Genomic DNA, 23854 nt, shown 5'->3' on the forward strand with positions numbered 1-23854 from the left:
TTTGTCTATGAAGAGAGATTGAGCAGTTTAGGCCTATACCCTCTCGAGTTTAGAAGAGTGAGAGGAGATCTAATTGAAGTGTTTAAAATGATAAAAGGTATTGATAAAGTAAACATAAAGTGGATGCACGAGTGGTTAGCACTATTGCTTCACAGCGCCAGGGTCCCAGGTTTGATTCCCGGCTTGGGTCACTGTCTGTGCGGAGTCTGCAAGTTCTCCTCGGGTCTGCATGGGTTTCCTCCGGGTGCTCCAGTTTCCTCCCACAAGTCCTGAAAAACGTGCTATTCGGTCATTTGGAAATTCTGAATTCTCCCTCCATGTACCCGAGCAGGCGCCGGATGTAGCCACTAGGTGCTTTTCACAGTAACTTCATTGCAGTGTTAATGTAAGCCTACTTGTGACAATAAAGATTATTATTATTATGCTTCCTCTTGTGGAGCAATCTAGAATGAGAGGGCATTGTTTTAGAATAAGGGGTAGCAGATTTAAAACACAGATGAGGATACATTACTTCTCTCAAAGGGTGATGAGCCTGTGGAATTCGCTACCCCAGAGTGCAGTGGATGTCAGGACTTTGAGTAAATTTAAGGAGGAAATAAACAGATTATTAATTAGTCATGGGTTGATCGTTATGGAGAATGGGCAGGAAAGTGGAGTTGAGGCCGAGAGATGGTCAGCCATGATCGTAATGAATGGCGGAGCATGCTCGAGGAGCTGAATTGCCTACTCCTGCTCCTAGTTCTTATATTCTTATGTTCTAATATCAAATGTATTTCAAAAATTTTTTTCTTTCTTCAAGGCATGATAAAGGCATTATATATGTTTAAGCATTTCTTTCCTTCGGGAGAAATTGTACCTATACATTGATAATATAGAACGCATTATGCAATAAAGAATTATTGGCTGAAAGGTGGAAACTGACAGCTGAAGTCACAATGTCATTCAATAACAATCAAAATAAATTTACTGATCATCGATCAATGCATTTGAAGATATGACACAGCATTTAACTTCAAACTCACCTCAAAGCGACAGAAAACCTGGAGACAACTGGCCTCACACCTTTTGACCCTCGCAGTGGTACAGCGAGAAGGCACCTGGAAGTGACAACTTACATTGCACAGTGCTCCACTTGCAAGAAACCATCTCAGGGAACATTCCAAGGTAGCAAAGGAGCAAAAGTAAGGAATCTGATTAGCTTGTCACTGCCAGTGTAGCATCAAGCTGTGGATTACTGAGAAATTCCTCCCTTTGCAAACCTTTGCAAAGCAGTTTTATTTGGCTCTTACCAAAACTTCCATGACACTGCCACTAAATCCTTTCCCCCTCTCTGGCTGCTTATTCCAGTTCAATCAAATGGTAAATGAACGCACTACCTTTTTGACATTGAGCCACGTTTCAAGCTCTACATTGTGCCCATCATCTCCACAACAATGCCCATCTCTGTCACATTCCACCCTTACTTTCACTTTCTCCAATTCCAGAGTCAATGAGCTGGATTCTCCAGTCCCTGAGTTGCGTGTTTCTCGGCGGCGCACTATTCACTGTCGACGGGATTCTATCTTCCGGCCGCTTGTCAATGGGATTTCCCATTGAAGCCACCCCACCTCGTCCGGAAATACACGGGCGGGGTGCGCTGCTAGTGGGAAAAGGGAATCCCAATGGCCGAAGAATTCCCGGCCAATATTTCTAATGCTCCACTAACCAGCATTCCAGGTCACAGTCCACAAATATTAATCTGTCCAAAACTCTATAATCCACATCTTGTTTTGTATCAATTTGTGTTCACTTGTCATCTCGCCAATCTCCATTCACCCCTAACTTGCATCACATCAAAATAAAAATAGTATTATTCTCTCCATATATGTCCACTGTATTGTTCTACTATGAAACCTTATTGAGCTTTACATGGCATCCAATAGCCTTGTTATTGGATGGGACAACTCCTACCCCTCCTGGCTTCACATACATTTATGAAATAAATTAACTTGCCTTAGCTTTTGGGTGGCAACCACTGGCTCGGCCGCATCTGTGTTCAGAAAACTTGACCGGAGTAGGCTTGATGTGATTAGGACCACCCAATTTGACCCTTGAGGTACCTTCAATAACGATGCTTAGAGATTAAACTGTAAAGAAGGCTTTATTAGGCTAATAACCATGCTACAGATTTGGACGAGAGCTGACTGCTATACAGACCATGAGGCAGGCCTTTATGTATGGCTCCCAGATGGGCGGAGCCAGAGGCGGAGTCCCCAGGGTTCCAAGCCTGGTCTTAAAGGGGACATCACCTTACATGATGATAAGGCAGTAACCGTTCATCACATTCACCCCCTGTTTAAAAAGGAGTCCGGCGGGGGTGAAGTGCCATCATAGGTCCATCCGTCTCGGCGGCCGGATCGTCCTCCTCGATCTCCTCAATTCGGGCGGTGGTGCAGCGGGCACGGACGTCCTGGTTGAGGGCACATCCGGGAGCACAGCGGTCGGAGCTTCGGTCCGGGTCGGGGCAGAGGAACTAGGCAGGGCCGGGGGTAGCGGAGCCAGCGCCGGCGGGGTGTGTAAAGGGGGGGCGCAACGGGGGGCACACGGTAGGAGCTCACCAACGGGTGGTAGGGCCGGAAGGGGGGGGTGTTGTAGGGGGCGACGGGTCCTGCAGGGGAGCGGCGCGGGAAGGGGCGTCTGTGGTGGAGGATCCAGCGGGCGCCAGATCCCGGAGGGAAACCGTATCTTGCCTGCCATCGGAGTACTCCACGTAGGCGTAACTGGGGTTGGCGTGGAGCAGTCAGACCTTTTCAACTAGGGGGTCCGTTTTATGGCTCCTCGCGTGCCTCCGGAGAAGAACAGGTCCCGGAGCCGTCAGCCAAGGTGGAAGCGAGACCCCGGAGGTAGGCTTCCTGGGGAAGAGAAACAATCGCTCATGAGGGGTCTCATTTGTGGCCGTGCAGAGGAGTGACCTAATGGAGAGTAGGGCATCGGGTAGGACCTCCTGCCAGCGGGTGGTTGGGAGATTTCTCGACCGCAGGGCCAGAAGGACAGCCTTCCACACGGTCGCGTTCTCCCTCTCCACCTGCCCGTTTCCCCATGGGTTATAGCTGGTCGTTCTGCTCGAGGCGATGCCTTTGCTGAGCAGATACTGACGCAGTTCATCGCTCATGAACGATGTACCCCGGTCGCTGTGGATATATGCAGGGAAACCGAAAAGGGTGAAGATGCTGTGCAGTGCCTTAATCACCGTGGCTGAGGTCATGTCGGTGCAGGGAATGGCGAATGGGAAACGGGAGAACTCATCGATCACGGTGAGGAAATAGGCATAACGGTTGGTGGACGGGAGGGGCCCCTTGAAGTCCACGCTCAGTCGCTCAAAGGGGCCCGAGGCCTTCACGAGCCGAACCTTGTCTGGCCGATAGAAGTGCGGTTTGCACTCCGCACAGACCTGGCAGGCCCTGACCATGGCCTTGACCTCCTTGGTTGAGTAAGGTAGGTTGCGGGACTTGATGAAATGGACGAGCCGGGTAACCCCCGGGTGGCAGAGGTCATTGTGGATGGCTTGCAGGCGGTCCTCCTGCACGTTGGCGCATGTTCCACGGGACAGGGCATTTGGGGGCTCGTTGAGCTCCCCTGGACGATACTTGATATCGTACGAGTAGGTGGAGAGTTCGATCCTCCACCTCAAAGTTTTATCGTTTTGTATTTTGCCCCGTTGCGTGTTATCGAACATATAGGCGATTGACCGTTGGTCGGTGACGAGGGTAAACCTCCTACAGGCGAGGTAGTGTCTCCAGCACCGCACAGCCTCCACAATGGCTTGTGCCTCCTTTTCGACTGCAGAGTGTCGAATCTCGGAGGCGGTGAGGGTTCGGGGGAAGAACGCTACTGGTCTGCCTCCTTGATTGAGGGTAGCAGCCAGGGCGATGTCTGATGCATCGCTCTCTCCCTGGAAAGGGATGGTTTCGTCCACCGCGTGCATGGCGGCCTTGATGATGTCGGCCTTGATGCGGTTGAAGGCCAATTGAGCCTCAGCCGAGAGGGGAAAAGTGGTGGTCTTTAGGAGTGGGCGGGCTTTGTCCGCATACTTGGGGACCCACTGGGCGTAATAGGAGAAAAGCCCCAAGCACCGTTTGAGGGCCTTGAGGCTGCGGGGGAGAGGAAGTTCCTTAAGGGGGCGCATGCGGTCGGGGTCGGGACCTAGGACCCCGTCTTCCACGACATAGCCGAGGATGGCCAGCCGGGTGGTGTGGAAAACGCATTTGCCCTCGTTATAGGTCAGGTTAAGGGCTCGGGCGGTCTAGAGGAACTTTTTGAGGTTAGCGTCATGGTCCTGCTGATCATGGCCGCAGATGGTGACATTGTCCAAGTACGGGTATGTAGCCCGCAAACCGTACTGGTCCACTATTTGGTCCATCGCCCTTTGAAAGACGGAGACCCCATTTGTGACACCAAAGGGGACCCTGAGGAAGTGGAAGAGCCGGCCGGCTGCTTCGAAGGCAGTATAGAGGCGGTCTTTTGGTCGGATGGGTAGCTGGTGGTAGGCAGATTTGAGGTCGACCGTGGAAAAGACTCGGTATTGGGCGATCCGATTTACCATTTCCGCGATGCGAGGAAGGGGGTACGCATCAAGCTGCGTGAATCGGTTTATGGTCTGGCTATAATCCACGACCATCCGTTTCTTCTCCCCGGACCGGACTACCACCACTTGCGCTCTCCAAGGGCTGTTGCTAGCCTCGATGACCCCCTCTCCCAGTAAACGCTGGACCTCTGACTTGATAAAAGCCATATCTTGGGCACTGTAGCGCCGGCTCCTGGTGGCGACGGGCTTACAGTCGGGAGTGAGGTTAGCGAATAGCGAGGGGGGTGCGACTTTCAGTGTCGCAAGGCAGCACACCGTGAGGGGGGGCAAGGGTCCGCCGAACTTCAGTGTCAGGCTTCGGTGGCTGCACTGGAAATCCAGTCCGAGCAGCAGGGGGGCACAGAGGTGAGGGAGGATATAAAATTTGAAACGGGTGTATTTGGCACCCTGGATCGAGAGATCCGCAATACAGTACCCCATGATTTGTACCGAGTGGGACCCAGATGCGAGGGCTATGGTTTGGGATGTGGGATGGGTGCGTAGGGAGCAGCGCCTTACCGTTTCAGGGTGGATAAAGCTCTCCGTGCTCCCGGAGTCGAAGAGGCATGCAGTGTCGTGCCCGTTGACCTGGACCTGCATCATGGAGTTCTGCAGGTGTTTTGGCCGAGATTGATCGAGGGTGATCGCACCCAGTCGCGGGTAGTCGGAGTCATAAAATGGCCGCTGCCGTTGGTCGCACGTGTCGGGTCGAGAAGATGGCCGCCGACCAGATGGCCGCTCCCATGATTCACACGAGGCTGATGACGCGTCAGAAGAGGACGTGTCGGGTCGGTGCGCAGCAGCATTGCGAGGCCTGCGGGCCTGAGAGCCTAATTTTCTGGCCAGCTGTTCTTTGTTTTTCTGGCCCCTGGGTCTGGCCTGGCAGACCCTCGCAAAGTGCCCTTTCTTCCCGCAGTCGCTGCAGATCGCGGAGCGGGCTGGGCAGCGTGGGCGTGGGTGCTGGCCCTGCCCGCAGAAGTAGCAAGGTGTGCCCCCATGGTGAGCGGGTCGCCGCGTGGCGCAGGCCTGTAATACGGGCGAGTCTGAGGAAGTCCGGGGGGGGGCTGGCAGAGTCCGCGGGGTACGTACCCAAGTTGTGTCGGGCCACCTCCAGCGAGGAGGCGAGCGTTAGCGTCTCCTGGAGGTCTTTTGCCCCGTTTTCGAGCAGTCGCTGCCGGATGTAGGTCGAGCGGATGCCGGACACGAAAGAATCTCTGATGTGCAGGTTCATATGGACTTCCCCTGTCACATCCTGATGGTCACAGTCCCTGGCCAGCGCGGTGAGTTTCTCAACAAACTCGTTGAGCGATTCCCCCGAGCGCTGCCGGCAGGTAGAGAGCAGATGCCGGGCGTGCACCTCATTGACGGGTTTGACAAACCGCTTGCGGAGCAACTCAATCGCTTCCTCATAAATCGTCGCCTTTTTGAGCGTGGCGGAGATTCTGTGACTCACCCGGGCGTGGAGTAGACGCAGCTTGCGTGGCCCCAGGATGGGAGTCTCTGCGGAGTCCAGGTAGGCCTCGAAGCACCGCAGCCAGTATTTAAAAATTTCCTTTGCCTCCGGCGTTCGTGCTTCCAGATTGAGCTTCTCTGGTTTTAGGCCTGCGTCCATCCTGAATCTAGTTTAGCCTAATAAATTGAGGTACCCTCAATAATGATGCTTAGAGATTAAACTGTAAAGAAGGCTTTATTAGGCTAATAACTATGCTACAGATTTGGACGCGAGCTGACTGCTATACAGACCACGAGGCAGGCCTTTATGTATGGCTCCCAGATGGGCGGAGCCAGAGGCGGAGACCCCAGTGTTCCAAGCCTGGTCTTAAAGGGGACATCACCTTACATGATGATAAGGCAGTAACCGTTCATCACAACCCTTTATTATCATCCATGTATTGTGCTTCTGTTATGTCTGTAAAATGAGCACACTGAATTTCTGTTCATCCCCTGAGGTGGGGTGCATTGAATAGTTGTTATGTTATGTAACCCAAAAACCTGGATTATTAATCCAAAACCAAGGCTTCAAATCCTACCATGACACCTGGGGAATTTAAATTTAATTCATGAGGTAAATCGAGAATTTTTTAAGAAACATAGCATCAGTTATGTGTGACTATGGACCTTTGTAAAAAAAAGTACATCTGACTCACTAATATCCTTTAAGGAAGGAAATCTGAGCAGCACGGTGGCGCAGTGGATTAGCCCTGCAGCCTCACGGCGCCAAAGTCCCAGGTTCGATCCCGGCTCTGGGTCACTGTCCGTGTGGAGTTTGCACATTCTCCCCGTGTTTGCGTGGGCTTCGCCCCCACAACCCAAAGATGTGCAGACTAGGTGGATTGACCACGCTAAATTGCCCCTTAATTGGAAAAAAATAATTGGGTACTCTAAATTTAAAAAAAAAGAAAGGAAATCTGCCAACCTTGCCCAGTCTGGGCTACCTCTGACTCCAGATACACAGGACCGTGGTTGACTTTTAACTGTGGCCTAGGAATCCACATAACTATATAGACGTGAGCAATAATTTCTAACCTTGCCAGCACAGCCCACAGCTCATGAATAAATAATAAAATGACCTTGTCGAAATTAAATGTACCCTTTCTTTGACTTAAGAATCAACTAATTTTCAACTAAGATGCTAAGAGATACCAGTTCTCAAAAGTAAAATGCAGAATATTCTTGTGAGTAAAAATTGGCAACAGATGCGTCCTTTTAACGACACACTACACAGTATTGCAACAGTAGACCCTGGCACGATAGCACAGTAGCACTGATGCTTCACAGCACCTGGATCCTAGGTTTGATTCCCGGCTTGGGCCACTCTCTGTGTGGAGTCTGCACGTTCTCCCCATGTCTGCGTGCGTTTTCTCCGGGTGCTCAGGTTTCCTTCCAAAAGTCCCGAAAGATGTGCCGTTAGCTACTTTGGACATTCTGAATTCTCCCTCCGTGTACCCGAACTGGCACTGGAATGTGGTGACTAGGGGCTTTTCACAGTAACTTCATTGCAGTGTTAATGTAAGCCTACTTGTGACATTAAAGATTATTGTTATTAGGAAACAGCAGATTCTCAGTTCCTAGTGTAAGAGCAAATGTGATAGCTTTTCCTTTATCTCTGTGGTTAATTACTCTGTTGATATTGTTCCAGCTAGTCTTCAATGTTTTTCAGGTCAATAGAATAATTTTATTAAGATATTAATTGTAGGAAACTTTCATTTGTTGCAATGAGCCAATGTTTGAAGATAGTGAGTTTGAGTGCATTTCCTGGCAATTGTGTTGAATCATTCTGGTGTAATAATTTGCTCACCTAGTACTGTCAAACCTGACACACCTAGCTTTACCTGTTCAAGTGCAATAATTTCAATCTTATTGATTATAAAATATTGTTATCCTGTACGGTCGGCATTCGTTTATTATTTATTTACAATTCCTGTACTTTCAAATATGCCAAACCCAATTTTCCTCCCCTCTCCTGAAAGCACTGGATTGTTACCTGAGAGAATCCTCTGACCGATGGCATATTTTGGTACATACCGTAGCTGCAGAATATAGATTGACATCTGAAGCTTCAAAGAATCCTAACAAAAACAGATGTCAATTTATATACTGAGCATAAAATGTGAGACACTTGTTGTTTTCTGGTAAGCATTTAGAAATGTGGGGGGAAAAAAGAACACTGGTAATTCAAATTAAATCAATGTGACACGTTTTATTTAATGAACTCTCCAAGGATAGTTCGAGCCACAATAATCACTTTTTAAAATCATCTATTTCAACATCTTCAGCGTAAGACACAAAGCGTTCATCGAATCATCATTGAGGTATCTTAACGGTCTAGGAGTCATTTTGGTCACCTGTCGCAATGCTAGGCATTTTTTTCCAAAAAGTGGTCACACAGCAACAAGCTGTTGCTCTGAAATCTTTGCAGGACTCAGGGTTTGATTTGGGTCACAGCAAGTGTGATGACTTTTAGCTTGGAACCAGATTCCTATGTCATTGGACTGAATTGGCATTCACGGCAGCATAGTGGCATTCACGGTAGCATAGTGGCATTCACGGTACCACAGTGAGGTTGACACTATGGCTTCACAGCTCCAGGGTCCTAGGTTCGATTCCCAGCTTGGGTCACTGTGCGGAGTCTGCACGTTCTCCGTGTCTACGTGGGTTTCATCCGGGTGCTCCGGTTTCCTCCCACAAGTCCAAATCTATAAGTTTGGGGATGATACGACTGTGGTGGGCCGCATCTCAAACAACGACGAATCAGACTACAGGAGGGAGATAAATCACTTGATTGCATGGTGTACGGAAAACACCCTCTTTCTAAATGTTGGAAAGACCAAGGGACTGATCATCGACTTCAGGAAGCACAGCACGACACACACTCCCATCTGCATCAATGGCTCCGAAGTGGAGATGGTCGATAGCTTTAAGTTCCTGGGGGTCACCATCACCAACAGTTTGTCCTGGTCCACTCACGTTGATGCAACAGTCAACAACGTCACTACTTCCTGCGGAAGCGAAAGAAATTCGGACATGTCTGCATCGACTCTCACAATCTGCTACAGATGTGCCATAGAGAGCATTCTATCCGGCTGCATCACATCCTGGTATGGCACCAGCTCAGTCCAAGATCGCAAGAAACTGCAGACTGTGGTGAACTCAGCCCAATGCATCACACAAACCTGCCACCCCCACATTGATTCTGTATACACCTCTCCCTGCCTCAGGAAGGCAGATAGCATTATCAGAGACCCCTCCCACCCAGGCATTGCCTTCTTCCAGACCCTTCCATCAGGCAGAAGGTAAAGAAGTCTGAAGACTCGCACATCCAGACATAGGAACAGCTTCTTCCCCACAGCTACAAGACTCCTCAACGACTCCCTCTCGGACTGATCTGTTCCCTGTAAGAACACTATTCACGATGCCCTATGCTGCTCTTGCTCATGTATTTGCTTTGTTTGTTCCCTTGTTCTGCACTGTAACCAATCACTGTTTTGTCAATGTACCATTTGTCAATGTTCCCTGTTGATTATTCTTGTGTCTACTATGTACGTACTGTGTACGTTCCTCGGCCGCAGAAAAATACTTTTCACTGTACTTTGGTACATGTGACAATAAATCAAATCAATCAATCAAGTCCTGAAAGATGTGCTGTTATGTAATTTCTACATTCTGAATTCTCCCTCTGTGTACCCAAACAGGTGCCGGAATGTGGCGACTAGGGGGGTTCCACAGTAACTTCATTGCAGTGTTAATGTAAGCCAACTTGTGACAATAAAGATTATTATTATTTTCAGTGCTTGCACCGTCCCATCAGGCCCGCTGCCAATTCACATTCTAATGAGCATTGATTGGCAGCAGGCAGGATGTCCTGCCTTGGAGAGCTGTTGGCCAATCAGATTGGCTGACAGCTCTACAGCCCATCCAAGCATAGAACTGCAGTGGCCAGAAGAGGTACAGCAGCGTCGTGCCAGAGATTAAATGCAAGGAGCCGGTGTCAAGGTAAATTGCAGGGGTCCAGGGGACTGGAGTGTACAGGATGCCACTTAAGGGCCTTAATAGGGACAAGTCAGGGTTCCCATCCAAGGGAACTTGCCTGCCCCACCATAAAATCGCACCCGGTCCTCAAAACCTGCTGGGTGGAGTGTAAGGTTCAGGCCATTCTTTTTGCAGGAGGACCCATTTCTATTCTTTGGTCGCCATGCAAGGGCATCTCTGTATGCATGTGTCTTAAACTCCCATGCATCTTCTTAGCTATGATCCTTATTGTCTGCTGGATCCCATGCGCCAACGTACAAGGCCAGTATAACCCTAAACTTGTACTTCTGAACTAAAACAATTTGAAGCTGACTCCTATTGACCTAAAAATGCATTTTGGCAGTGGCAAAGTATGGTCGTCTTGTATGCCGGGTCAATTTGCATACTGCTATCAATGGTAGTTTCCTTATATAAATTTCAAAGCATTGCCTATATTCGTAATGCATTGTTTAATATCAACTAAAAATGAATATTAGACCATTGTTACTTATCTACTTATTTACTTACTGCTCAATACCTTGTGTTGTCAGTCAAAAATTAAAACACGAGCAAGAGTTTTGTACTGTCCTGTGTTTGGAATATTAATAAGTAATAGACATGTTAGGCGGACAAACATCGTGGTAATGTCACTGGACTTAGTAATTGGGAAGCCTGGACTAAAGTTCCTAAGACATGAGTCCAAATCCCATCACAGTTGCTGGGAATTTAAATTTAAATAATTAATGAATCTGGAATAAAATGCATGAAACCAGTACATTGTTGAATGCAGTCGTTTCCCGAATGTTGCCCCTGCTTGGTCCAGTCTCAGTGTGGTTCTGGATCCACAGTGATGTGGTTGAATCTTAACTGCCCTCTGAAATGTCCCCGCAAGCCACTCAGTTGTATCGAAACACTAAAGAAAAATGTGCTATGGGTGTACCTCTGCCACATTAACCGTAGCGGCTCACCCACCACCTTCTCGAGAGCAATAAGGGCTGGCCAATAAAAGCCGGTGTTGCCGGTGACGCACATATCACAAGAAAGAATACGTAAAAAATGTTTTACTGCCAATGACACTTGCTGCTTTCTCTTTAAATTGCTAACTGAGTCGAGTCACACATTATTGCATACATTAAGTATTGTCGTGTGCATTTGAATCCACCATGTAAAAATCCCAGCAATACTAGACTGTGCTGAGGCAGGTCATAAAGCCAATATGAAAAGGGACATGCAAAGAAATGAAAATTGTTTGTTGGAAAGCTGAAATAATGCAGATCGTGCAAAGCAATCCAATCAGCATGCGACAGAAAAAGATATATGAAATAGGAGCAGAAGTAGGCCATTTGGCCCATCGAGCCTGCTCTGCCTTTCAGTAAGATCATGGCTGATCTGTTTTGTGTTGAGTTCCACATTCCCCATCCATCCCCGATAGCCTTTAATTCCCTTCATAACAAAAATCTATCTACCTCAGCCTTAAAATGTTCAGTGATCAAGCTTCCACTGCCTTCTGAGGTGGAGAGTTTCAAAGTCACACAATCCTCTGAGAAGAAATAATTCTCCTCAGCTCTGTCCTATAATGGCATCCCGTAATTATAAAACACTGCCCCCTAGTTGTGGACTCACCCGCAAGAGGAAACATCCTTTCAATATCCACCTTGTCAAGACTGTTCAGGATCTTCTATACTTCGATTAAGTCACCTCTCACTCTTCGAAACTCTAGTGGAAACAATCTCAGCCTTTTCAATCAGTCCTCATAAGACAACCTGCTCATTCCAGATATCAATCTAGTAAACGTAGGGTAACAATTCATGTGAAACTTTTCATTGGAAATGTGATAGCATTGATCTAAAACCTGGGACCCTTGCCTGTCAGGAGCAATGGGTGAACAGAACTTGATACAAGTGAGAATCGTGCACCTGAGTTTTGGATGAACTCAAATTTATGATTTAGATTCACCTGAGAGAGGAGCTGCGCTCCGAATGCTAGAGATTCGAAACAAACCTGTTGGACTTTAACCTGATGTTGTAAGAATTCTTACTGTGCCCACCCCAGTCCGACACCGGCATCTCCACATCAGATTTATGAAGGGGCGAATTTGAGAGGCCATCAAGGAGAGAGTTCGAATAGTCAAGCCCAGAGGTAAAAAGAAGGCATGGATGAGGTGAGGAAGGTATAAAGATTGACAGTGTAACAGAGATGTAAGTCAGCAGTCTTGGTGATGGAAAGGATATGGGTTTGCGATGCCCAACGTTGCTGTATTACAAATAAGGGCTTTTATAGGTATTTAAATTTTGAAAGTGCAGATTCCGGACAACTGTTGTAAAGATGTTTATTTACAAAATAAAACTTCTTCATCACTGGAATAGGACTACAGATCTTCGACATGCAATCACTGCCTCCACCCCTGCTCCCCAGCCAGAATAGGCATCTCAGCACAATGCAAATGACTCTTGCATCCATCAAAATACTTAAATGTCGAACTCTGAGAACCTAGTTGGGGTGAGAGGTGCAGACTAAAAGTCAGCAAACATTGTGCAAACTGGCTGTGAATGAACAGTTAACTACCTTTAAAACTGGCTGAATCCCATTAAAGCTGCACAAAATTATTAGAGCAGCAGCCATAATTTTAAAATAGTATCATTTCTTTCATCATTAGCTCTTGGAGGCATTATGGTGCATTTTTTTAAAAAGTTGGATCTGACTAAAACAAGCTAAAGCTCAGGCATCATTCTGAATTACAGCAGTGTTCCGTACTTGAATTCAATCAATGCACCATATTGGCCATAACCGTTTCAGCTTAAAAGAGTAAAGAAAAGCTCTGGAATTTCAACTAAACTGAAACTTATTTTTTTTAAAAGATATTTCCAAACCAGCCCGGTTCAGATTATTGGAGTTCAGAGTCAGATTCTCCCTTTTCCCTCCATGGTCACATGTGTGTATGAATCGGTATCAACTCTGAATTTGCGGAGAGTTACTGTAAGTGGGGGTTTCTGACACCTCACAGCATCAGCACTGCAGCAAGTCACTGTATCGCATTAATCCTTTTTTCTTTTATTTGGAATAGAACCTGTGAACAGCTTGCTTCTGCTGCTTTCATTCAAACAGTAAATCAACACCACTCCATTAGCAGCACTGGGAGCAGCTGAAACGTCCCCAAGCCTGTATCGGTGATGTCTTCATCTGTAACCCAACTAGACATGTGCTCCTGGCAGCTTCAGAGGTGACAACAAATCCAATTAGCTTCCCTCCATGCTGCAAATGCAGCCAGGATCGACGTGACAATCCCGGTTACTGCACTGCGTTGCACAGCAGGGTACAGACTCTGCAAAGCTACCTTCGCCACCTCATGGATTGATTTCAGCAAAACAACGCTAGCTCATGGAAGAGACCCTAATTGTTTGAAGAGAAACGGCAGCATGTCATTGACACCCAAAAAAAATCTGGGAGACCTTTGTGTGCTTCAGAACAGTATTCATTTACTTAACTGAAGTTGCAATTGATATAATAGGGAGCAAATTTCAGCTGAATGTCTACAGTATCAGTCATACTGCAATTAATATTGTCATCCCGTAATATACTCATCATACAGTGCAATATATAGAGTGTCCAGGTCCGACTGATGCCAATAATACCGTCATTATTATTCTATTATGCCTGGAGCACCACCGTAAGAAAAGTCCTCAACAATTGGCATTTTTATATAAAGTAGCAGGAATCTAAAGCAGTATTTCAATATTGGAAATTCTGCTGATGTTCGTAAAGCTTACAAGTAACATTGCTGTGGCTTGATTGAATAACTACCTTGTAATTCACTGCATACTCTGCATTATTCTGTATGTGCAATAAGGAATGCTGTATTTCAAACTCCTCTTAAGTCTAACTTGCTGAGTTTTGATGCAAATCAAAAAAAATAAGCAAGATAAATCCTTGAAGACAGGATGGAGAAGAGCTTTATGGTCTCAGAATTTGCAGCTCTGGTGTTTCAGTAATAATAAGGGATACGATGATTAGTGGTTCTGTTTTGGATTAAAGATTCTATTCATTTTGCAGATACACTTAGTGCGAAGCTACTCGAGTAGAATAGGCTGAAGGTAACACAAATTGACTCTGAAAAGTGGACGCGTTATGCACTTACTTAACGGAATAAACTGGTCTGTTTTGCACTTTGTGAAATGTCAAATTGATACGATGTATCTTAACACATTTTACGAACACAATTTTTTTGGGGAAAATATTTTTTGTTCAAGTTTTTAACATTTTAACATTTTTTAAATGCACAACATAACAAAGCAAAAACATCTCAACCCCCAACTCTCCCCTCCACCCCCCAATGACCTAGAACAAAAAAATACTTTGCCCCCCCACATCCTCCCTCTTAACAGCTAACAGTAACCAGCTCTTTAAAATGTACTACAAACAAACCCCATCTCTTGTGGAACCCCTCACTCGCCCCCCCCCCCCCCAAAAAAAAAAGCAAATGTGACCTTCTCCAAATACAGGAACTCCAACAGATCCCTCAGCCAAACAAGGCGCAGGGCAGAGCAGCTGACCACCACTCCGACAAGACCCGCTGCGAGCAATCAGAGAGGCGAAGGCTAAGCCATCTGCCCCTGCACCCATCTGCAGCTCCGGCAAGTCCGACACCCCAAATATGGCTCCCAGAGGTCTGGGCTCCAAATCCACGTTCAAGATCACCGACATGGTGCTGAAGAACAACCTCCAAAATTTGAAAACAGATTTTGAGGGGAAAAAATTAGCCAGCACAAGAGATACTGCAGGTCCAATTTGTGACATCTGCCAAGCATATATTGCTGTGGATTCATTAAAAATAGTACATTTTTCCTTTATTAAATTCTGATTCTGTTGTGCATTTCTAATATTTTTTTTCCTTTACTTATGATATCAGACATTTGTTTCCAATTTTATGTATGGTCCCCTTACAATAGATTTTCTCACACTGAATCATTGCATATAATAATAATCTTTATTAGTGTCACAAGTAGGCTTACATTAACACTGCAATTAAGTTACTGTGAAAATCCCCTAGTCGCCACACTCCTGTGCCTGCTCGGGAAGACTGAGGGAGAATTCAGAATGTCCAATTCACCTAACAAGCACGTCTTTCGGGACTTGTGAGAGGAAACCGGAGCGCCCGGAGGAAACCCACTCAGACACGGGGAAAACGTACAGACTCCGCAAACAGTGACCCAAGCTGGGAATCAAACCTGGGTCCCTGGCGCTGTGAAGCAACAGTGCTAACCACTGTGCTACCGTGCTGTCCGCCCGCATGTAGTGCATATATTTGAATATCCTGAATTAAGTGCCATTTATTTCTATGCAAATGTTGCAGGTATATAACGAACAAATTACATTTACTATCATCGAACAATCTCAAGATTAGTTCCATTAAGATGCTGAGCTCTCCACTGAGAAAAAGGACTATCCTTATTCATAAGGAAAGAACTTGCTTTTAAATGTTGTCCGTGCTGACCTCAGTACTTCACAGCCAATGCAATAACTTTGATCTGATGTAATACAGAACAAAGATGCACACAAAAAGATATCACAAACACGAGATGGCAATCGGGTAATCTGCCTTAGTGGGGCTAGTTTGAATGTAATTGTTGGCCAGAACTATGGGAGAGCTCTTAACTCTTTCTCCGACACAGCAATGAATGTGCTGCACGCATCAGAAAGAGATAATGGGTGGAACTTTCCAGCTCTTCCTGCTGGCAGGGTCTTCCGGTCCCATCAAAAACACCAAATCCCGCCAGCGACCGATGGTGAACCACCTCCGAAAAAAACACCGCAGGGGGCAAGAAAACCTATTCCAATGTCTCAGCAAAGGGTTGGCAGTTCTAACAGTGGAGCTCTCCTGGGTGTACTGCACCAAAGTGATATCTCAGATTGTATTGTCAGCTCTCTGCGGTCTGATGATGGCCAATTGCAAACTTAAAACGATTGTCAACTGATACATGGAAGCGGTAAAAATATATCAAAGTAGAAGAATGCCTCACTCAACTGGGCAATCATAGAATTTACAGTGCAGAAGGAGGCCATTTGGCCCATCGAGTCTGCATCGGCTCTTAGAAAGAGCACCCAACTTAAGCCCACACCTCCACCCTATCCCCATAACTCCATCTAACCTAAGGGCAATTTAGCATGGCCAATCCACCTAACCTGCACATCTTTGGACTGTGGGAGGAAACCGGAGCACCCGGAGGAAACCAAACACAGACACGGGGAGAACGAGCAGACTCTGCACAGACAGTGACCCAAGGAGGAATCGAACCTGGGACCCTTTCGTCGTGAAGCCATAGTGCTAACCACTATGCTACCATGCATAGAATCTCTCATAGTTGGTGGAAATGGATGTGTGGGTGGGTGTGGGTAGAATAGGGATAGCCATTCACACAAACAGAACTGCATTGGCAGAGGGCGAGTGAATAACACCAGTTACAGAAGCACGAGGGCTGCAGGTTTTTCTCGAGCGGGATGATGTGAGACCGAGACCTGAGGTGCAGCATGTTAAACCGCTTTCCTTCATCTCGGCACTGAATGGCCAACGTCAGCTTAAGCACAACACATTTGCCCGAGGACCATTTCTGAAACCCCAAAATAGCTGAATTGCTACTAATGTCTTTGAATACCTTAATTCTTCATCATGTCCCTGGGTATCTCTACTCCATTGCCACAGGATCATAAAACAGTACAGCACAGGAAAAGGCCACTCAGCCCATCGATTCGGCACCAGCTCTTTCAAAGACCAACCAAGTTAGTCCTATTTCCCTGCTCTTTCCCGCTATACGTGTATTATTTTTTTCTTATCCAACTCCTTTGACAGCTGTTAAATTTCTATTCACCACATTAGCCGCAGTGATTTCCAAACCCTATGTAAGAAAGTTTCCCCTCAAGTCACCCCTGGTTGTTAGACGTTTAGCTGCTGTTGTATAAAGAATCAAAGGTTCAGCTCCTTTTCACAAACACCTTTACTTTACTTCAACAGACTCTGCACAAAACTCTATCATCACATCAGCTGACCCAAAGGCCACCTGAAACTCCTTTACATATCAGTATTAATTATTGGATACTTAACATAAATGAGACAACTAATTCGAATGTCTCTTAACCCATTACTTAACACTGGTCATTTTGCCAATTACTTTAAATTGCTCCTCTCTGATTATCAACCTTTCACCATTGAAAACCGTTTTTTTTTTACTCCATTGAAACCCTTCCCAACTTTAAACATCTCTATCAAATCTTCCTTCGCTTTCTCTACGCTAGGGAAAACAACCACAGCTTCTCCAGTCTATTCACGTAACTGTAGTCCCACATCCTTGGAATCATTATGTAAAAACTCTTCCGTAGCCTCTGCATCCTTCCCAGAGTGCAGTGCCCAGAATTGGACACAATACTCCAGTTGGAGCCAAACTAATGTTGATATAGGTTTTGCAAGGCGCCCTGGCTCTTGTATTCATTGTCTCCAAGTAGCTCCTATGACCGCAGATACCTTAGGAATCTTTAAAAACCTGAACCTTTGCAAATGTCTGCCTATTTGAATTGTTTGTATTGTTTCCAAGTTTCTGAACTGTTGCTCATGTCTTCTATCACCTGGATTGTTGTTGATGGTTGTTGACTTACTCCTAATGGCTCAGAGTACCTGAATTGCTCAGGTCCTCGAATAACAGAATTTTTCTAACCTCTCCAAAACCTGAATTGCTGCACATTTTGCCAAGTACCTGAATTGTTGCTGAAGGCCCCTAACTATTCAGTGTTAGTTGTGACTCAGTTGGTAACACTCTAACATCTGAATCAAAGGTTGTAGGTTCAAGACCCGCTCTTAGGCATGACATTCCAGGCTGATAGTCCGGTACAGTACTGAGGGAGTGCTGCACTGTGCTATGACAATGCATCATAGCCCCGAATTACATTCGGACATATTGAACTTTTATATAAGACACAAGTCTTTTTTTTTTACAAAGGACATACAAGCAAAAACCGGCTTGAGTTTGAGACTGCAAAGTAACCACTTGCTGGAATTCCTATGTGGATCAGACTCAGTACTGAGAGATTTAACAGAATGTTGTACGCTTTGTCAGGCAGAGACATTTCAAAGGAAGAGATTCTGGCATTCAATCCCAGGCCTTGGGATTCTCCAGCGCAGACATATTTAAGTGATGCTATCTGGTCACTTAAAAACTGAACTGCAATCTCCTGTGAAGATAATAGAAGCTGATTACCATATCATCACAAAATGGCTCTCATAAGTCACAGCTCAGACATGCTTGCGTTGTTCCCCGTTCAGGAATACACAAGGAAAGGGGTTAAAAAAGGAACTGCAACTCTGGTCTACTGTGCTGGTGTGTGCTGCGCTCTTCACTGCTAAAGAGTATCGACTTGGCATCCCTGCTGCTTGAAGGTAAAGTCACTCTTTGTCGGATTTCTGGAAGCAAGTAAAATCACCAAGGCCACAGTTGAAAAGGATCCAGGCTGGCACTGCCAGGGTGTCCAGCTGGAAGTGCCAAATATGCAAATCTGGATCCCACCCAGTGAGGACGAGATCCAGATCGCAACATCTTACTGGATCTCGTTAGATCTCACTGAGGGTCGTAAACCTCACAAGAGGCCTCTAGTGAGATTTAACGCCCCCCTCCCACCCCCCACCCCCCCCCCCCCGCCCCCCCAATCACGTCACTGAGTCGGACGTGGCGAGACCGTCCAATCATGTCCATTGTGTGCTGTTTTGAACTCCTTATTTAAGGAAGGGTGTAAATGTATTGAAGGCAGTTCAGAGGAGGTTTACTAGAGTGATATCTGAAAGGAGTGGATTGTCTTATTAGGATAGGTTGGACAGACTGGGTTTGTTCCGACTGAGGTTTAGAAGAGTGAGGGGTGATTTGATTGAAGTATGCAAGATCCTGAATGGTCTTGACGAGGTGGATGCGGAAAGGATGTTTCATCTTGTGGATGAGACCAGGTCGTGGAGGCACTGTTTTAAAATTATGGATCACCCATTTTAGGCGAGAGATGAGGCATTTTCTTTTTCTCTCAGAGGGTTGTGCGACTTTGGAACTCTTTCTCAGAAGGCGGTGGAAGCGGGGTCATTTAATATTCGTAAGGCAGAGATAGATAGATTCTTGTTAGGGAAGGGAATCGAAGGTTATCGGACAGAGATGGGAATGTGAACAAACAAATCAGCCACACTCTTATTGAATGAAGGGCAGGTTTGAGGGGCCGAATGGCCTATTTCTGCTCACATTTTGTGGGCAGGATTCTTTGGCCCGCCAGCTGCATTTTCCTGCGCGGCCCGCTCTCGCCGGCAGTGGGATCCTCCATTCCAGCAGATGGCCAATGTAATTTTCCATTGTGGCCACCCCCACGCTGTCAGGAAACCCGCGGGCGTGGGTGCGGGCGGCGGAGAGGAGGACCCGCAACGGAGAATTCTGCAAAAATGTTCGCCTAAGGTGACTCAGCGAGGCATCATAAATGACAAAAATGTTTTGGCTTCTTTCTAAAGTGTAGCATTAGAACGAAAATAAAGTCAGAATATCCATGGATAATTAATACCGTTGTGTAGAATAAACACATATATACTGAATATTTAGTCTGAAACAATACTGTTGATTGGTGCGACTCTGCCGCATTAGATTATTATATTACAGTAGTCAGAAGGTGTGGGTCTAAGACCACTCTCGGACTGATGTAGCTTATCTGGGTTAACAGTACCACATTGAGGCATCACTGCATAGTTGGAAGTACCGTCCTTCTGATGCCAGTTCAGCATGCTGTATGGGATGTCTTGGCAATATTTAAGGAAGAGTCTGGCTGACATTTATTCCGTCAAAAAAGATGACTTGAACCTGAGTAGTTGGTCATTTGTCTTGTTGGTGTTTGCCGGACTGAATGTGAACATGATACTACATCAATTTACATGTTTTCTATATTATAGAAAATACAAAGTACACTATGGGCTAAATTCTCTGTTTTGGAGATTAAGGGCAGGATTTTCTGTAGCCCGATGCCAAAATTGGTGGGTTGTTCATCAGAGGTCCTGGAGCTCACACCACCACTGCTTTGTCCTGTTGTGGATTCTCCTGAGCCACTCTCTCCAGCAGGTTTAGTTGTACGATCCTGGCCTGTTTGTGTCTCTGGCCCTCTCTTCCTTATTACAAAACGATCAATTTTAAATTTTACAGTGCTGTTGCTTGTTTGCTGCTGACAAAATGGAGGATTCACCATCGCACCCAGAGCACGTGACGTCAGTGTTCGAGAGCACGTGACGTCAGTGTTCGAGAGCACATGACGTCAGTGTTCGGGGGCGCGTGACCTGCTCTCTGCCGTCGCTTCAGGCAAGGAGACTGCATTGAATTTTTTAAAAATCTTCTCCTGGGTCAGCGCGCTGACGTCAGGAGGAGGCGGTGTTTCTTGCTAGGCTCTGGGCATGCGTACTAATGAGCGGGCACGCATACGCAGCATGCTCGCATTCTGAAAGACAGTCACAGCTGTCATATTTAAAGCCAGTCGCAGACGGCATTTTAAAATTCTTGTGATCAGGAACGCTGCGGTGGATGGCTCCGTGACCCTCCCAACACCCGCCCACGACCCACCTGCGACCCCGATTTTGAAAATGACTGCTCTGGAGCACACATTGGGTGGCCTGCCGTGCCAGCCCGGTTTCCATGCCCGGATCTTCCAACTCATGCTCCTCGTCAGATGCGGTCTAGTACTCTTCCCCCTCCTCCAGCAGGTCCCCCCTCTAATAATAATGATAATCGCTTATTGTCACAAGTAGGCTTCAATGAAGTTACTGTGAAAAGCCCCTAGTCGCCACATTCCGGCACCTGTTCGGCGAGGCCGGCACGGGAATTGAACCCGCGCTGCTGGCTTTGTTCTGCATTACAAGTCAGCTGTTTAGCCCACTGTGCTAAACCAGACCCTGCTGCGTGATGTTATGCAGGACACAGCAGGCCAGCACGATGTCAGACACCCTCCGGGGGCTATGGTGGAGAGCCCCAACGGAGCAGTTCAGTCATCAGAAGTACATCTTGAGAACACCGATGCAGCACTCAATGACATTACTGGTTGCTGCATTGGCTTTCGTTATAGCGATTCTCCGCATTGGTCTGAGGCCTCAGGACAGGTGTCATTAGCCAACCCCTCACCAGAGGTAACTCCTCATATACGTCATGCGCGCTGCCAGGGTGTCGGGCTCGGACGTACATGTTGTGCAGTTGGTGGTCACACACCGACAGCATATTCAGGGAGTGGAACCCCTTCCTATTGATGAAGGGTATCCCCTGATGAGCCGGTGCTTGTAGGGGGACATGCACCTCCTCCTCGGCCTGTTGGACGGCCGCCTCTGCAGCCTCACCAGCTGGCTCCTGCTGCTCTGGGGCAGGTTTGTCTTGTACAGGGTGCTCCCCGAGCACCCCCTGTGCCTCCAGTCTCCGTGCGTCTGCATTGGCAGCCGAGGCCAGGTAGAAAGCAAGCATCCCTGACCGTACTCCGAAATGATCTGTGCGGGGGAAAAGACATGTTAGCAAGATACGTATTCCTTTGCCCATCCAGATCCAACAGGCTACATCATGACTCTGAGTTGCACTTCAGCTCCACCCTGCACATGGCCCCCATCAAACCCAGCCCTACCCCTCAGCCATTCTCCCCGATATGTTGCCTTCCATACTGCACTGCTATCCCCAACAGAGTGGCACCGGGGAGCCTCTATTCTGACCATCTGTCCCAAGAGGAGTACCAGTGGCTAATGCAACCCATATCAGCGATAGGTTCTGCTGCCGCTGTCCAGTCCCACCAGTGGGGTCAACATTGGATGGACCAGGTGTTATCCCGCCAGCAGGGTGACACCTGGTTGTGTGGCAGAGAGGGTCACTGCATGCCATCAATCGCCTCCATGCTTAGACATTTGTGTGTGGGCATGTCCTACAGATGGAGGTGACGCAGGGAAGTGTGTGTCTGCTGGGAGTGTAGCTGCAGTGTGATGTGGGTCCTGAGTGTGACACACTGGTTGTGACATCCTGTCCTGGGGCAAGATGGATGGGAGCAGTGACGCAGTGGGCAGGCAGGGCTTGGAGTCAACTGGTGGTCCTGCAGAGTGGACTAGTTGATAGTGTCACTGTTGAGGCCTCAGCCCTGAGAGGGGCAGTGTGCCAGGGAGGATGCCAAAGGCCACGGTGCATGTGTCCTTTGTTTGGGATGAGCTCTGCTCTTGCCCTGCTCCCCCAGAAGTGGGGCTGAGCTTCTGATGAGTGAACTGAGGAGCGGCAGCACCTGGCATTCCACTGATTGAGCTTGGCCACGCCCATCCAGCTGATGGGTCAGCTGCAGTCTGAGGGTTTCCAGAGGGGTGGCCTGGGTGGGTTCCCAAATGACCAGAGGCTCTGTGAACATTTACAGTACACAATGAGCAGTCAGCAGAGTGAACATCCAGGGGCCTGTAATTTGTACCAAATGGGTGAATTTAAAACAAATACTGCAGCAATTGTGGCCTGAGCCAGGACACCCCGATTCCCACGGGGATACCCAGAATCCACAGAGCTGTCAGAAAATTGCTCCCCACCTACTCCCCCCCCGCCCCCCCCCCCCCGCCCGCAGCCCTGGCAGTGCCCCCCCCAGCAAGCAGTACAATTTTTAACATTTTTAAAATCTTTGCTTACCTTCTCTCTCCCCCTCAGCAGCCATGGCACTCAGTCCCCGTTTATAAATACCTGTAGCAAACCGCACCTGTGTGACTTCCTCCCGGGAGGGGTGGAGCATCGCAGAGGCCCGGAGCATGCTGGGTCAAACACGCTAATGACATGTAAATACATGTAAATGCAGGTTTTGCATGCACCCGGAGCACCTCTTTACAGCCACCAACGAGGTAGCGGAGCATGGCTCCCGAACCGGCGCCGGGCAAGGACCTCAATTTGGCCAGACCGCCGAATCTCCGCACAAGATTGTTTGCAGCGTCGCGAGTCAGAGAATTTCTTTTAAAAAAAATAAATTTAGAGTACCCAATTCTTTTTGTCCAATTAAGTGGTGATTTGGCGAGGCCAATTCACTTACTCTGCAGATCTTTTTTGTCTGTGGGGGGTGAGACCCACGCAGACACAGGAAGAATGAGCAAACTCCACATGGTCAGTGACCCGAGGCCGGATTCGATCCGGGTCCTCAGTGCGTGAGACAGAGTGCTAAGCACTGCACCACTGTGCTGCCCTTCGAGCCGGAGAATTTCACCCCATGTTCTATTGTGAAACTGGTTTGATGACTACACAAATTTGATGCCATTATGCTTTAATTTTGCAGAGACAGAGACACAGGCTATTCCATTCTCCGGTTTTCAATTGGTGCTGCAATTGTATCTCTCACATGTAACATTTTAAATCATGCCAAGTTAGCACCATTTAAAATAATTTCTTACCCAATGAGTCTTTTAATTGGATGGAAAAGCTTTTTTCACCCCTGTCTTTTCGCACTGGGTACCAGCATGGAGAGTACCAGATCGGCATGTGAGCTTGGTGCACCTAAAATTCACAATCCTCTGCTCCAGCAATTCTTTACCCCATCTCAAAGACAAATGGACCAATGTAGCATTTTCAATTCCCACATCAACCAGCTTCATGATGCCTTAGAGAGGGGCCGTGAATATCAGGGGTCATTTTGCACTTTTTCACTCCCGGCACAGACCATCATCATCTGTTGGGATGCATGTCAGAATACTGGGTCAGAGGTACCTAGCTCCCA

The sequence above is a fragment of the Scyliorhinus torazame genome, chromosome 2 (assembly GCF_047496885.1).
Source record: "Scyliorhinus torazame isolate Kashiwa2021f chromosome 2, sScyTor2.1, whole genome shotgun sequence".
Lineage (NCBI taxonomy): Eukaryota > Metazoa > Chordata > Chondrichthyes > Carcharhiniformes > Scyliorhinidae > Scyliorhinus > Scyliorhinus torazame.